The 14,158-nt window shown below is 37.7% G+C and overlaps 1 protein-coding gene across 1 annotated transcript in view; it reads left to right on the top strand.

The window, feature by feature from the left end:
• Positions 1 to 5,531: 5,531 nt before the first annotated feature.
• The window catches only part of LOC125668773 (probable G-protein coupled receptor B0563.6), a 50,724-nt gene continuing 42,097 nt past the window's right edge, over positions 5,532 to 14,158 (top strand). Inside the window, exon 1 of the mRNA XM_048903185.2 lies at positions 5,532 to 5,611. The gene's annotated coding sequence lies outside the window, so the exon portion shown is untranslated. The remainder of the gene's footprint in view (positions 5,612 to 14,158) is intronic.

Raw genomic sequence — 14,158 nt, 5'->3', positions numbered from 1 at the left:
AGAGACGTCACCACAAATTTAGATATACGCATATCACCCAGGGCCGTAGCAGGGAGGGCTTTTTTAAAAAACGTAGCAGCTCCTGCTGTGACAACGGTCCCCTTATTTAAAAGTCATATCCGAACGAACCGTGACACTCATTTGTAAATACCGGTCGTTTGGCGAAGAAGCAATCACTGCCTATGTTTTTGTCTTAGCTTTGAGGTGCATATAAAATTAACGGGGCTCGAACTACCCCTCTGTCACGATGCGAACGTTCTACCACTGGGCCAGACTATTGCCAAATACAATGATATTACTGAGAGGCAAATCAATTGTTCAGGAGATTTAACATTCTCTTCTAAAGTCAGAATTTCATAAATCCTACGGTCATTATAATGATTTTATTTGCAAATACAACCTTTTAATTAAGTCGAATGCTGTATGAAGTGTTTCATACATGTACCGATTATTGATTATTATTTACATACCAGGCTTCACTACGTATTGATATCCTGCGTACCCGATTAATAAAGAGAGCTCACAGTGGGTGTGACCTATCAACAGGGGACGCTTACGACATCAAACCTGGTACACTGGTACATCTTCAGGAGAAGATGACCCCTATTGATTTTGAAGTCACCTGGTTAAAGGTCAAGGGTTAAACTGGATATAGTAATTTATTATCTTCTATATTTTAAGAATCATTAGCTTGATTGACATCAAACTTGGTACACTGGTACAGCATAAGGAGTAGATAACCCCTATTGATTTTAGGTCACATGGTCAATCCACTCTGAGCATAGGAAAATATTGTCTGCTCAATATTTTGAAATGGTTTGGCACTACTATCATTTAAATTATGCATGTGTGTAACCTTTTTTAGGTCACCTGAATTCATTCAGGTGACCTTTTGCTATCTATTTTTGTCCGTCGTCGTGCGTTAACATTTGAACATTTTCAGCTTCTTCTCTGAAACCCCTGAACCAATTTCAACCAATTTTGGCATATATCATCTGTGGGTGGAGGGGAACAAAAATTGTGAAATTCGTGGTCCCTGCCCCCCTGGGGCCTGAGGGGTGGGGCAAAAACCATCAAAATGAGTGTAATTTTAAAAAATCTTCTTCTTTACTCCTGGACATCAAGAAGCCAAACTGTGGGCATAATTATAATGAGCGTTGAGCCCTCTACCAAAATTGTGAAATTCATGGCCCCTGGGGCAGGGGTTCTTGTGTTAGGGTGGGGCTCTATTGGTCATATAGTGAAAGTGTAGAAATTCTTTGAAAATCTTCTTCTCTGTCTCTGGGTATTAAGTAGACAAAGTAATAGCATGGTAATGATGAGCAAGGATACCTTTTTATACCCCCCGCAACAAGTTGTGGGGGGGGGGTATACTGGAATCGGGCTCTCCGTCCGTCCGTCCGTCCGTCTGTAGACGCAATGGTTTCCGGGCTCTAAAGCATTATCCTTTCCACCTACCGTCAGCATATCATATATATGGACTACCCATGGGATGAGATGTTCCCTATCGATTTTGGGGTCAAAAGGTCAAAGGTCAAGCACACTGGACATCGAAGTAGCAATATGGTTTCCGGGTTCTAAAGTGTTATCCTTTCCATCTACAGTCACCATATCATACATATGGACTACCCATAGGATGAAAATGTTCCCTATCGATTTTGGGGTCAAAAGGTCAAAGGTCAAGCGCACTGGACATTGAATTAGCAATATGGTTTCCGGGCTTAAAGCGTTATCCTTTCCACCTACAGTCACCATATCAAACATATGGACTACCCATGGGATGAAGATGATCCCTATCGATTTTGGGGTCAAAAGGTCAAAGGTCACGCGCACTGGACATTGAAGTAGCAACACTCAGAAAAGAGGTAGTTTATACCTATTACTAACACCCTTTGGGAGATTGGGGTAAGCGGGGGGTATTCTTAGTGAGCATTACTCACAGTACCTCTTGTTAAAAATTGTGAAATTCATGGCCCCCGGATCAGGGGTTCTGGTGCTAGGGTGGGGCTCTATAAGTCATATAGTGAAAATGCATTATTTCTTTGAAAATCTTCTTCTTTGTCCTTGGGTATTAAGTAGACAAACCAATAGCATGGTTATGATGAGCAAGGATGCCTCTTTCAAAATTGTGAAATTCATGGCCCCTGGGTCAGGGGTTCTGGTATTAGGGTGGGGCCTGTTGATCATATAGTGAAAATCCATTTTATTTCTTTGAAAATCTTCTCCTCTGCTGCTGGGAATTAAGTAGACAAACTAATAGTATGATAATGATGATCAAGGATGCTTCTTTCAAAACTGAAATTTATGGCCCCTGGGTCAGGGGTTCTGGTGTAAAGGCGGGGCTGACCACATAGCTATTCAATGTTTCTTCCATCCAAAAGTAAAATTCTTATATTTAAACACAAACCTAATTCAAACATTGGAAGGTTGTTACATGATACTCAGGTGACCTATAAGGCTCCTGGGCCTCTTGTTAATTTTGCACCATGGGAGCATAGATGTTTTACAAACATTTCTTGTTTCTTTCTATTCATAATTGCTCATTTACTAATTAATCTAGTCTATTACATTAATTCCGCGTTGGCATTGTTTAATCTTACAGAAAACCAGTAATGTAATAATATTTCAATGAATACTTTAAATTTGAATGTAATTGTATTCCATTGTAACATGCGTAGGAAGGACATTTTATTTCTGTTCCAAATTATATGTCGGTGCAATTTCTTGTAGTAAATTATGTGGATTCCAAATAATGATTAACAAGAGTTAATATGCTGTTCGGTCCTGATGAAGAGACTGCATGCAATAATAACTTGTAAATCACAATGTACATTAAAAATATTTGTAGCTCACCTGAGCTATAAGCTCAAGTGCGCTTTTCTGACCACCTGTTGTCCGCCATCCATTTATCTGTTCTTCTGTAAACTTTACAAAAATTTACTTCTGCTCCAGAACCACTAATTTCAAACTCATTGATCAAAAGTCATACTTGGGTAATACGAATTCAAATTTGTTCAAATGAAGGGTCACGTCCGTTTTGATGATTGGTTGTTTATTATTTTACGTCCAACTCGAGAATTTTTCACTCATATGAGTACATGACCATTGCTGGTGAAGGACTAACATTTAGGTTTGCGCTTACAGCCTTTGAGCAGAGAGGGATCTTAATCGTGCCACACCTACAGTGACACGGGTTTTCGGCTTTTGCAGATTTTGCGGTCTCATCCGAAGGACCGCCACATTCAATCGCCTTTTACGACAAGCAAGGGGTACTTACGACGTATATACTATGGAACTACGTCCGTGTTGAAGGGAGCAATATGATGAAGACGTAATGCAAATATGATGGCACCATTTAATCATCTTCTCAAGAACTGTGGCCGAGTGGTTAGAGTATTGCGCTCAAAATCACACGGCCTCTCACCTCTGTCGGCGCAGGTTCGAATCCCGCTCGTGCCGGTAAGTGAGAAAGTTTCCCAGTTTACTTTCGGGTGGTCGGTGGTCTCTCCCCAGGTACATTGTATCTGGGTTCTCTCTTCCACCAATAAAAACTGGGTGCCACCAGATAACTGAAATATTGTTGAGTGTGGCGGAAAACAATCAATCAATCCAAAGAACCAATGGACCAGAAAAGATAAATCTAATGTGAAAGCTTTTTTAACGAGTGTATATTCAAAATTGTTCAACAACAGGCATTTCTGTACAGTAAGCTCTTTCCTTTTGATTTATAAAGTACAACAATAAACAGACATATTTACCAGTTTTCACTTGATTTGTAAAAAACTAAAATCGACATTAGTCAATAATGTATAGTTGTCACAAAGTTCAACAACATGTTTGTATAGTCGTCAGTTTTCTCCAGATTCATAAAGCACCAAGTTCAACAACACTTATTCCTGTATAGTCGTCCAATTTCCATCTCATAAAGGACTAGTTGAATTCTTTACCTCAAGAGCGGTAGGGCCCAGATTAGTCATATGAATATGTTTGCATCTTCAAGCATTGTAGATTCAAAGTTTGTTCAAAACATCGAACCCCGGATAGGGTACGATAGAATCTTAATAGGGGATAAAAATTTATCAAAAGAATGAATAGGAGAAAAAAATCTTATTCTCGCGATCAGCTAGACCAGAATGAGTCATATGTATAAGAAAGCATCCTCACGTAATGCAGACTCAAGTTTCTTCAAAGCAATGACCCAGGGATAGCTTTGGGTTAAAATATGGATTCATACAAGTATTACATACATGTAAGAATAAATGGGGAACATATTCGAAAGATAAGCAGGGTCACAATTAGTATGCAAACATCCTAATAGAAGTGCAGATTCAAGTTTTTATTAATCTTGGTCCTGGGCGATAGAGTGGGGCAACAATAAGGGATAAAAACAACACTGATCATGATTAGACATACTGTATTAATATGCAGGTATTCCAATGTATTGCAGATTTATACTTGACCAAATTGTGGTTCCAGGAGTTAATGTGAGGCTAAATCAGAGATTAAGAATTTTACATGAGAAGACAATTTTTAAAAATTCATTTCTAGAGTAGCAGGGCCACACTAAATAATAACATGCAAATATGAATAAGTTATGTATATTCAAGTTTCCTTCTTGAAATTACGGACCTTGGAGTGGGTTTGGGCTGGAATCAGGGAGGAAAATTTACAAGATGCATGAGTGTAGGGAATAATCTTTTAAAAAGTCTTCTTTCTACAATAGCGAAACCAAGTTAGTAATATCAATATTGAAGCACCCCTTTGTTGTCTAGATTCAAGTTCGGTTAAGCCATGAACCGGTGGGGGTAGGGTTGAGTTATAATTAGGATTAAATTTTTCTCTCGTTTTAATAAGAAGGACACACACACTTTTAAGAAAACCTGTTGAAGAATAACAGGCCTAAGGTGACCCAGGTGAGTCATGTGGCCCATGGGCCTCTTGTTTTTAATAATGTTAATTGGATTCATATTATGAATGGTTGCACAACCTTGGAATTAGGAACCATGTATTTAGTAGAGGTCTTGATAACACTGATTTAACTAGATGCATATGTTACATTGCAACTTCAAACATTTTTGAGATGCTTTAAACCACGCACCGTGCCATTTCCTCAATTCATAATCGACAAATTTCTTACATAATCGCCGTGTTTATTTTCCCTTTGGATGAACATTAACTACCAATGCATATGCAAACATGTCTGAAGACCTGTTGAATATCCATTTTGCCAGCACAAAGCGTTGTATATACTGAAGAGTAAGGGTGATACGGAATTAATCTACTATACTAGTCAGTGTCGGGCTACACAACGCTTTCGACGCCAACAAGAGTCATCAACACGCTCTCGTCCCAATAATAATTTCCAGAAGAAAATGAATTTCTAATTTCATTTAGAATTTATTGCTGCCTATGCACCATGATTTCTAAAATTTAATAAATATCAAGGAAACTCTAATATCTTTTGTTTCGAAATGAAGGAAGCAAACGTTGCTGATATCCTTATTTACTCACTCCACCTATCCTTTTCAGGTGCAGTTCTATAGAAGCAGACAGAAAAGTATGCGAGAAGAAGCGAAGTCGGAGTGAGAATATCTTCAAAGTATACATACATGTAAGCTGAAAGGTTTGTTTTGATTTAGATAATATTCTTAGATTCCATGGGGTTGATTTTAGTACGTATTATGCTCACGCGATTGAAGTTGTGGACGTATCATTTACGGGTGTTCCTTCGTCCGTCCCCTATTTGGTACTGTTCATGGTCTGTACTGATAATAGCCGGAAACTTTCACGTTTCAAAGTTTTTCTATGCATAATGTTAATATACATGCTAAGGTTGCGCATGATATTAAGATTTCAAAAAATTAAATTAACAAACAACTGGCTGTTACATCATGTTATTTTATTTGGTGAAATCATACATTTATAGTACAAAGTCTGTTTGACTAACTTCTATTGTTTCCAGGGCATTTCTCGCAGCGTTTGTAGGATATTTATGTAACAGTGTATATTAAGGTTGTCCTTTTGTCAAGAAATTTAATTTTCTGCATATTGTTCTTCTATGGTGGCCTTCTGACATTTGTCATCTTCTAATGAAATTATGCATTCAGGGTATTGGGTTTCCCAATTAACTCCTCCATCACGTTTTCATGCTAGAACTTGTATATTTAGCAGGATATTGTACAAATATAAATCTTGAAATTTCCTACAGATGGCAGAATGTTGAACGCTGTCAAATTACTTCCCTTATGTTTTTATGTGTACCTTTATAATCATTGCAAACAGGTGTACTAAGTTTGATGATCCTAGCTTTATGAATATTGTTTGTTTGATCCTTAAGGGGTTAGCAGAGACGGGTAGTGAAACACACTACGCTATACATACATGTAATATGTCCCGTGAGTTTACCTGCAGCTCAGTAACACGCACAGTTATTCCCCTTTAGTTTTAGTCCCCTACCGACGAAGTCGAAGGGGACTTTAGGTTTGCGCTCCGTCCGTCAATCCTGCAAATCAGTTTTCCGCACTTTTTTCTCTGTTCTTGCAGATATTTATTTCATAAGTCGGTACAATGATTTGTCATTACAGTTCAAGTTCGAATTTGGTTTTGGTCCGTTGATTTTTTTTTTTTACAAAGTTATGGCCCTTGGACTTAGAAAAATCGCATGAATTATCAATTTTCCGCACCTTTTTTTTTTTTTTTTTGGTTGTATTTGCAGATATTCATTTGATATTTGGTACGTTGCTTTGCCATAACAAGATACATATCAAGTGTAAATTTGGTTTCGGTTCTTTGGTTTTTCACGAAAAATCGAATGAATTATCAGTTTTCCGCACCTTTTCTCACATTGTTATTGCAGATATTCTTTTGATATTGTGTACATTGCTTTGTCATAACAAGTTACAGATAAAGTTCGAATTTGGTTTTGGTCCGTTGATTTGTCACGAAGTTATGGCCCTTGGACTTAGAAACATCGCAGAAATTATCAGTTTTCCGAACTTTTTTCTCAGTTTTTGCAGATATTCAATTGATATTTGGTACATTGATTCGCCATAAAATATTACAGATCAAGTTTGAATTTTGTTTGCCGAGTTATGGCCCTTGGACTTCGAAAAATAGTGAATTATCAGCTTTTTTTCGGTGTGCTTTCAGATGTTCATTTCATAATTGGTACATTTTTAGTTTACTTCTATAAATCTGATTAGAACTAGTTAAGTCACATCCACACCAGCTTAAAGTTTACATCCAAGTTTCTTATTTATGTAGATAAGTTCTAGTTCTTTATTATCCTTGAGCCAAACGGCTCCTCAGAAACAGAATAACATAAATATGATATATACAAACATCACACAGGAGAGTATATATAAATATAAAAAAAAACTAAATTAAATATTTCTTTTTAAGCATGCTAAATACAAGTATTTACTTAATTTAACCAATTCTTTGACATTTGATAAGAGTACTACGCTCAATAAAACTTCTAGCATAGTAATGACAGGTGAAGATAATGAACAGTGATCAATCTCATAACTCCTATAAGCAATACAAAATAGATAGTTGGACAAACACGGACCCCTGGACACACCAGAGGTGGGATCAGGTGCCTAAGAGGAGTAAGCATCCCCTGTCAACCGGTCACACCCGCCGTGAGCCCTATATCCTGATCAGGTAAACGGAGGTATCCGTAGTGAAAATCAGTGTGCCAAGAACGGCCTAACAATCGGTATGAAACATGTCAGACAGCATTTGACCCAATGATATGTTGTATTGACGAACTAGATCGTTATAACGACCATAGAATTTGCGAAATGCTGACTGCAATCGATACTGTTGAAACCCCTGTACCATCCACTTGTTTGTCAGTAGCTTGCCTCGATTTAAAAACTGACTATACGCAGAACAAGCTTTTGCGTATCGAATCAGTTGAAAGATATTAACACCATATGCAGGTGATAATAGAATATTGCTATATAAATATGGATTGACGATGGAGAAGCTGAAATCATCCCGTTTATCTTACAGTTGAGTTGTCAGTTTGCCGTAATGTCTACTTTCAATTAAATATTTAAGTATGAAGCCGAAATGGACGACTCTGTGGTGTCTTTTATTTTGAGCTCACAGGGATATATTGAATCGACATAATATAAATGAAAGTTATCATTGTTAATAGACAAAACGTCGTCGATATATCTAAATGTCGAATTGAAGGCCACAGCAAGAGATTTCTTCCTCGCGTATAAGTTTTTGAATATATTCTGCTTCATATGAATATAGAAACAGGTTAGCTAACAAAGGAGCACAATTCGTGCCCATGGGAATTCCAACAATGGGTAATACAACAATGTAGCTAAATCATTCATTATCACCTACATTTCACAGTTCACTGACTGAGTTAAAGACCTAAACCTAATTATAAATTTGTCTTTTTCCCTGATGTAGTCTTTGTACCTACATTTTTGTAAATAGTAATTGATTTTCAGCCATTCCTATCCTGGTTCTCCAATTTTCCCCTTTACCATATCCTACATAATGAACTTGAATTTTGTTGTGGTCCAGTAATTTTTGCGACCGGTAGGGGATTATGTATTGTCATGCAATACTCTCAAAACGCGTGTTTATAATTCCTATTCCATAAAGAAATTAAACATATACTCCCTAAATCATTGACAATATTACAAACTCCTGTTCGAAGCAAGACACAGAAAAATGCAATTGTTCTCGATGCTCTCATAAACATGCAATTATGGAATTATTTCTGGCTGAAACTGGTCGAAGACCGGACGATTATCACGTTATTCCCGTGCACTGTATACGTATATCCAAGGATTTGTAAACCACTACTTGTGGAGATATTTCTTAATTCTGGAAGACGGGGGTGGGGGTGAATGGGATCGTGCTGCTTGCACACTACTTATTACATACACAAAATAGAATAGTTTTAGGAGACTTGAAAGCTAGTCATTTCAAAACTGCATAGGGGTATAACTCGCAGTGAAAATATTCGTAGATACATCCGCGAATTTAAGAAAAAGTGAATACGTCTATTTAAAAGAGATATAATTATTATCATTATATTCATTTATAAAGCGCAAAATTACATATAGTTATATATAGTAATACATATATATATATATATATGTGTGTGTGTGTGTGTGTGTGTGTGTGTGTGTGTGTGTGTGTGTGTGTGTGTGTGTGTGTTTGAGCGTTCGCACCGCATGCGGAAGGTCGGGGTTCCAATCCCGGCCGCGACAGGCCTAAGTCGTTAAAATGGGTAGTGACAGTTCCATCGCCAAACGCTCGGCATCAGGTGTGAATATCATGGGTTCTCGGACATTACCTTAAAAACGGATGTCCCATGTCACAGTAGATGTGGTACGCTAAAGAACCCTCACTGCTCAATGGCCGTAAGCGCCGAGCATAGGCCTAAATTTGAAGCCCCTCACCGGTCTTGGTGACGTCTCCATATGAGTGAAATATATATATATACCAAAAAAATATCGGAATTTTACGTAGTCATTATACAAGACATCTACTCAATAAATGTAGCTCTCAACAATTACGTAATGTATTTCAAATTGTAATCGTTTACTTAATTTCAAACTACTCAAATCGTTTTCACGATTTAACGTATTGACCTTTTTAAAATCATCTCTATCATAAAGTGGGAGCCAACTATCGGAGCTGGATCAATCAAAACGTAAGTGGCCTCCTTGTTGATTCACACGCGCGTAACGCCCTGATCCCATTCACTTATTTGTGAATTAATTTTTTTTTAATCTTGACTAGCTATGAGAATTAACCTTAATATACTTTAATGAAGACTTAGGTGACCGATAAGGCCTGTTAGAAATATGCCCTCTGAGACGTTTACACTTTTTCTAAATATGTCATCATATTTCCCTATGTTGAAACCTAATTTCTATGTAAAACGTTAAACTTTTTCGACCCAGGGAGTGAGAGTTTAAACAACATTGATTGTCCGCTATAGGGACAAGGTTTCCTATTCATCCCTCTGTAGGACCTCCGTGGCTCAAAATCACACGGCCTCTCACCTCTGGTCGTTGCGGGTTCGAATCCCACTCGCGCCGGTAAAAATTTCCCAGTTTACTTGCGGAAGGTCGGTGGTGTCTTCCTAGGTACATTGTATCTGGGTTCTCTCTTCCACTAATAAAAAAAACTGGGTACCACTGAAAAATTGTTGAGTGTGGCGGAAAACATCAATCAATCATCCCTCTGTAAAACTTCAAACCCAATGCCATAGTGTAAAATTACACTGCACAAGGTTGCTGGCATGCAGATATAACAATTCAAACCTTCTCGAATAGGCTTGGATTTCTCGAAGAAATCTCAAACTTAAGTTTGAGTTTTATTCTATTTGAGCAGTCCAACTTTGAGTAAAATCTCAGACTTAGTCCAAGTTTCAACTTAAGTTCTTTTCGAGAAATCCAGGCCAGGTCGGAGTTGCCTAGTGGTGAAGGCTCTCGATTTACAACCAGGAGGACATAAAAAGATTTTTCTAAATGATCTTTCCTCCTCCAGGTTTTATCCAATTTCATGATGCGTTCCGCAGAAAATGACTACATAGAGGATCATTAAATATCTGCTTTATCGATTTCGATGAAAAATATAACATTTTTTCCTACAAATACATTGATTACTTGAATCATTTCCAAGTGCTTCCTTGCCTCTATAACAAGTGTATTATATATTCAACGAACACCGCCGCAGTGGTCTAGAGGATGCGGAAGGCCGTAGTTCCAATCCCGGCCATGACAGACCTAAGTCGTCAAAACAGGTAGTGACAGTTCCATCGCCAAACGCTCAACATCAGGTGTGAATGCCACGGCTAAAGAACCCTCGCTGCTCAATGGCCGTAAGCGCCGAGCAAAGGCCAAAATTTGAAGCCCTTCACCGGTCTTGATGACGTCTCCATATGAGTGAAATATTCTCGAGAGAGACGTTAAACAACATACAACCAATCAACGAACACCCGCAAGTAGAGCTACAACCCTGACAGAGACTTACAGATTCTGATATTACCCTAACCCTGGCAGAGACTTACAGATTCTGATATTACCCTAACCCTGACAGAGACTTACAGATTCTGATATTACCCTAACACTGACAGAGACTTACAGATTCTGATATTACCCTAACCCTGACAGAGACTTACAGATTCTGATATTACCCTAACTCTGACAGAGACTTACAGATTCTGCTATTACCCTAATCCCGACAGAAACTTACAGATTCTGATATTGCCCTAACCCGGACAGAAACTACAGATTCTGTTATTACCCTACCCTGACAGAAACTTTCAGATTCTGATATTGCACTAACCCTGGCAGAGACGTACAGAATCTGCTATTACCCTAACCCTGACAGAAACTTACAGCTTCTGCTACATGTATTACCCAAACCCTGACAGAGACTAACATATTCTGATATTGCCCTAACCCTGACGGAGACTTACAGATTCTGATATTACCCTAACCCTGACAGAGACTTACAGATTCTGATATTACCCTAACCCTGGCAGAGACTTACAGATTCTGCTATTACTACTTAAACCCTTAAAATTTGCGTCATTTTATTAATTTCACCTCATAAAAAATGATAGAAAATAGTACAAAAGACTAAATAGGAGATATATATCAAGCCCTATAAAATCTGTAAAATCCAGGAGCTTCTGGGGGGTTCGCCCCCTGGGCCCCCACCAGGGCTTCGCCCCCAGACCCCCTGCCTCATAAAGTGGCGCCCCCTGTAACCGCAATTCCTGGATCCGCCCCTGGGTGGTATCTCTATACAACCACAACGCATATTTATACACGTATATCACGCATAATCATCAAGAATTACACTTATCTAAACATGTATATCCACCAAGAGTAATTCTTCAAGCACGCATAATCACTAAGATTTAATATTTAAACACGTGAAACCACCAAGAGTAATTCTTCAAGCACGCATAATCACCAAGAATTACAAATATTTAAACACGCATAATCATCAAGAATTTAACATATCTAAACATGCTAAATGAAAGGTGCAGATAACGAACAGTGATCAATCTCATAACTCCTATAAGCAATACAAAATAGATAGTTGGGCAAACACGAACCCCTGGACACACCAGAGGTGGGATCAGGTGCCTAGGAGGTGTAAGCATCCCAAGAGTTGCACTTATTTAAACACACTTAATCACCAAGAGTGGCACATAATCATTTAGAGTTATATATCCGATAATTTTTGCCAGTTTGTCCTAACGCACATTGTACATCATGTTTTAATAGCAGAGGAACGCGAGATTTTTGTTAGTTCTTAGTTCAATAGCAATTATCTTACTCCCGAATAAATTGTATCGAACTGTGGGGAGTTGGTGTATCTTCTTTGACTTTAATTAAAATGGTTACCCATTCATATATACATGTATGTATGCGCAAAACAGTTTTAGAAATGGCGCAAAGTAAAAAAAAAATATAAATCGCATTTGATAAGATTCATGAAAAATGACAGAAAATATTCAGATGGTATTCATAAAGTTTAAATTTGTTAGTTTTGTTGGTAAAGAGCGCTTGTAAAAGCGCGCTATGGTACACATGGGATTCTTTAAGGTACATGTAATGTTCCGGCCTAAGAATCGTTCTCACTGTTACAAAGTGTGATCTAATTTAACGCTCTTGGACTACAAAACAAATAAATAAATGTTTTTTGATTTTGCTGATAAAATACAAATTCAAAATATGGGAAAATATATCGACCACCACATGGAAAGAAAGGGTTATTTTATAGCACTAATGTTATTTACGGCATTTTCACTGCGTCGTTATCTCCGACATTACTACGACCATTTAGAAATATTCGATCGTAAGCCATTTTCTTTCAAATATAATGATAACATTTCCACAATAAGTTAATGACATCCGCATAGATATGTTAATTAGTTACCTGGCATTGGTAATAAGACCCATTGTCTATGTTTGGTTTATTAGGAGAATATTTATTTTCATTATGAACTTATGGTATATAATTGGACTGTTGATCGGCCGCCGTAGTGACATACTGCATCCCAGTCCCACAGGAATAAATGATGGGATATTTCTCTGACTTCGAAATGAAGGATTTTATCAATATTTTGTTCACATCATGTAAGCCTCCTTTTACTTGGTGCTAATGGGGACACTATTTTCTTCTACCTTATTCCATGGTTTATCAGAAGATGATCCTAACTACTAAGTCAAGAGACTGTTGAAGGGTGAAGTGATGGCAGGAAGAAAATTCTCCATGGAGGATAGGCAATTCTATCTGAATACAAAGGGGACGTACTATTTTATACATGTTATCAGCTGAACATTTTAAACTTATTGATAACTACCATTCCATTTTTTATTATTATTTTTTTTTTTTTTTTTTTTTTTTTGCAAATTCGGTATGACAAGGGTGACATAACTTGTGAATTTCAGGGCTTCTGAACCCCTGGGGTCATAGGGCAGGATACAAGCTGCCAAGCATTGACAAATATTAAAACATCATCTCTACAACTGCACATCTGTAAGACAAATTCAATGCATAGTGATGTAGAGCAGGAAGGCCTCCACCAAAATTGTAAATTTCTTTCCCCGGGGTAGATTTTCTAACTCTAGGACAGGACCATACCTGGTGTATTATTGTATACGTGTAAAACATTTTATAACCTCGCCTTTCATGATATTGACACTAAATGCAAACTAAATGAATATTTAGAAGGAGTAGGTAGTCCATTACCAAACTTGTAGATTTGATTCCAGACGCAAGGGTTGTAGTTCCAGGATGTGACCAAAATTATCGTATTAATTATTGTCTTTATCATTTAAAAGAGTTCTTTAACTTTGCTGCTACGGTATAAAAACTAAATGCATACGGTATATTATCTAAGTAAAGCAGAAAAGGATGTACCAAATTTGTGATTTTTGCGACCCCGGGGTTTTGACTCGCGGACGGGTCCAAAGAAACATAAATTACATGTATATTATGTAATTCTTTCATAAGTATAGGCACTTCTGGGACATTGAAGTTTTAAGAACACATCTTGTTTCATAAAAGTCCCGTGGGTATCCGGGTTAGTTTAGGTCCTCAGTACCCCCTTGCTTGTCGTAAGAGGCGACTAAATGGGGCGATCCTT

The sequence above is a fragment of the Ostrea edulis genome, chromosome 4, assembly GCF_947568905.1.
Source record: "Ostrea edulis chromosome 4, xbOstEdul1.1, whole genome shotgun sequence".
Taxonomy (NCBI): Eukaryota; Metazoa; Mollusca; class Bivalvia; order Ostreida; family Ostreidae; genus Ostrea; species Ostrea edulis.
The sequence above is the reverse complement of the archived record's forward strand: the minus strand, read 5'-3'. Positions and strand labels throughout refer to the sequence as shown.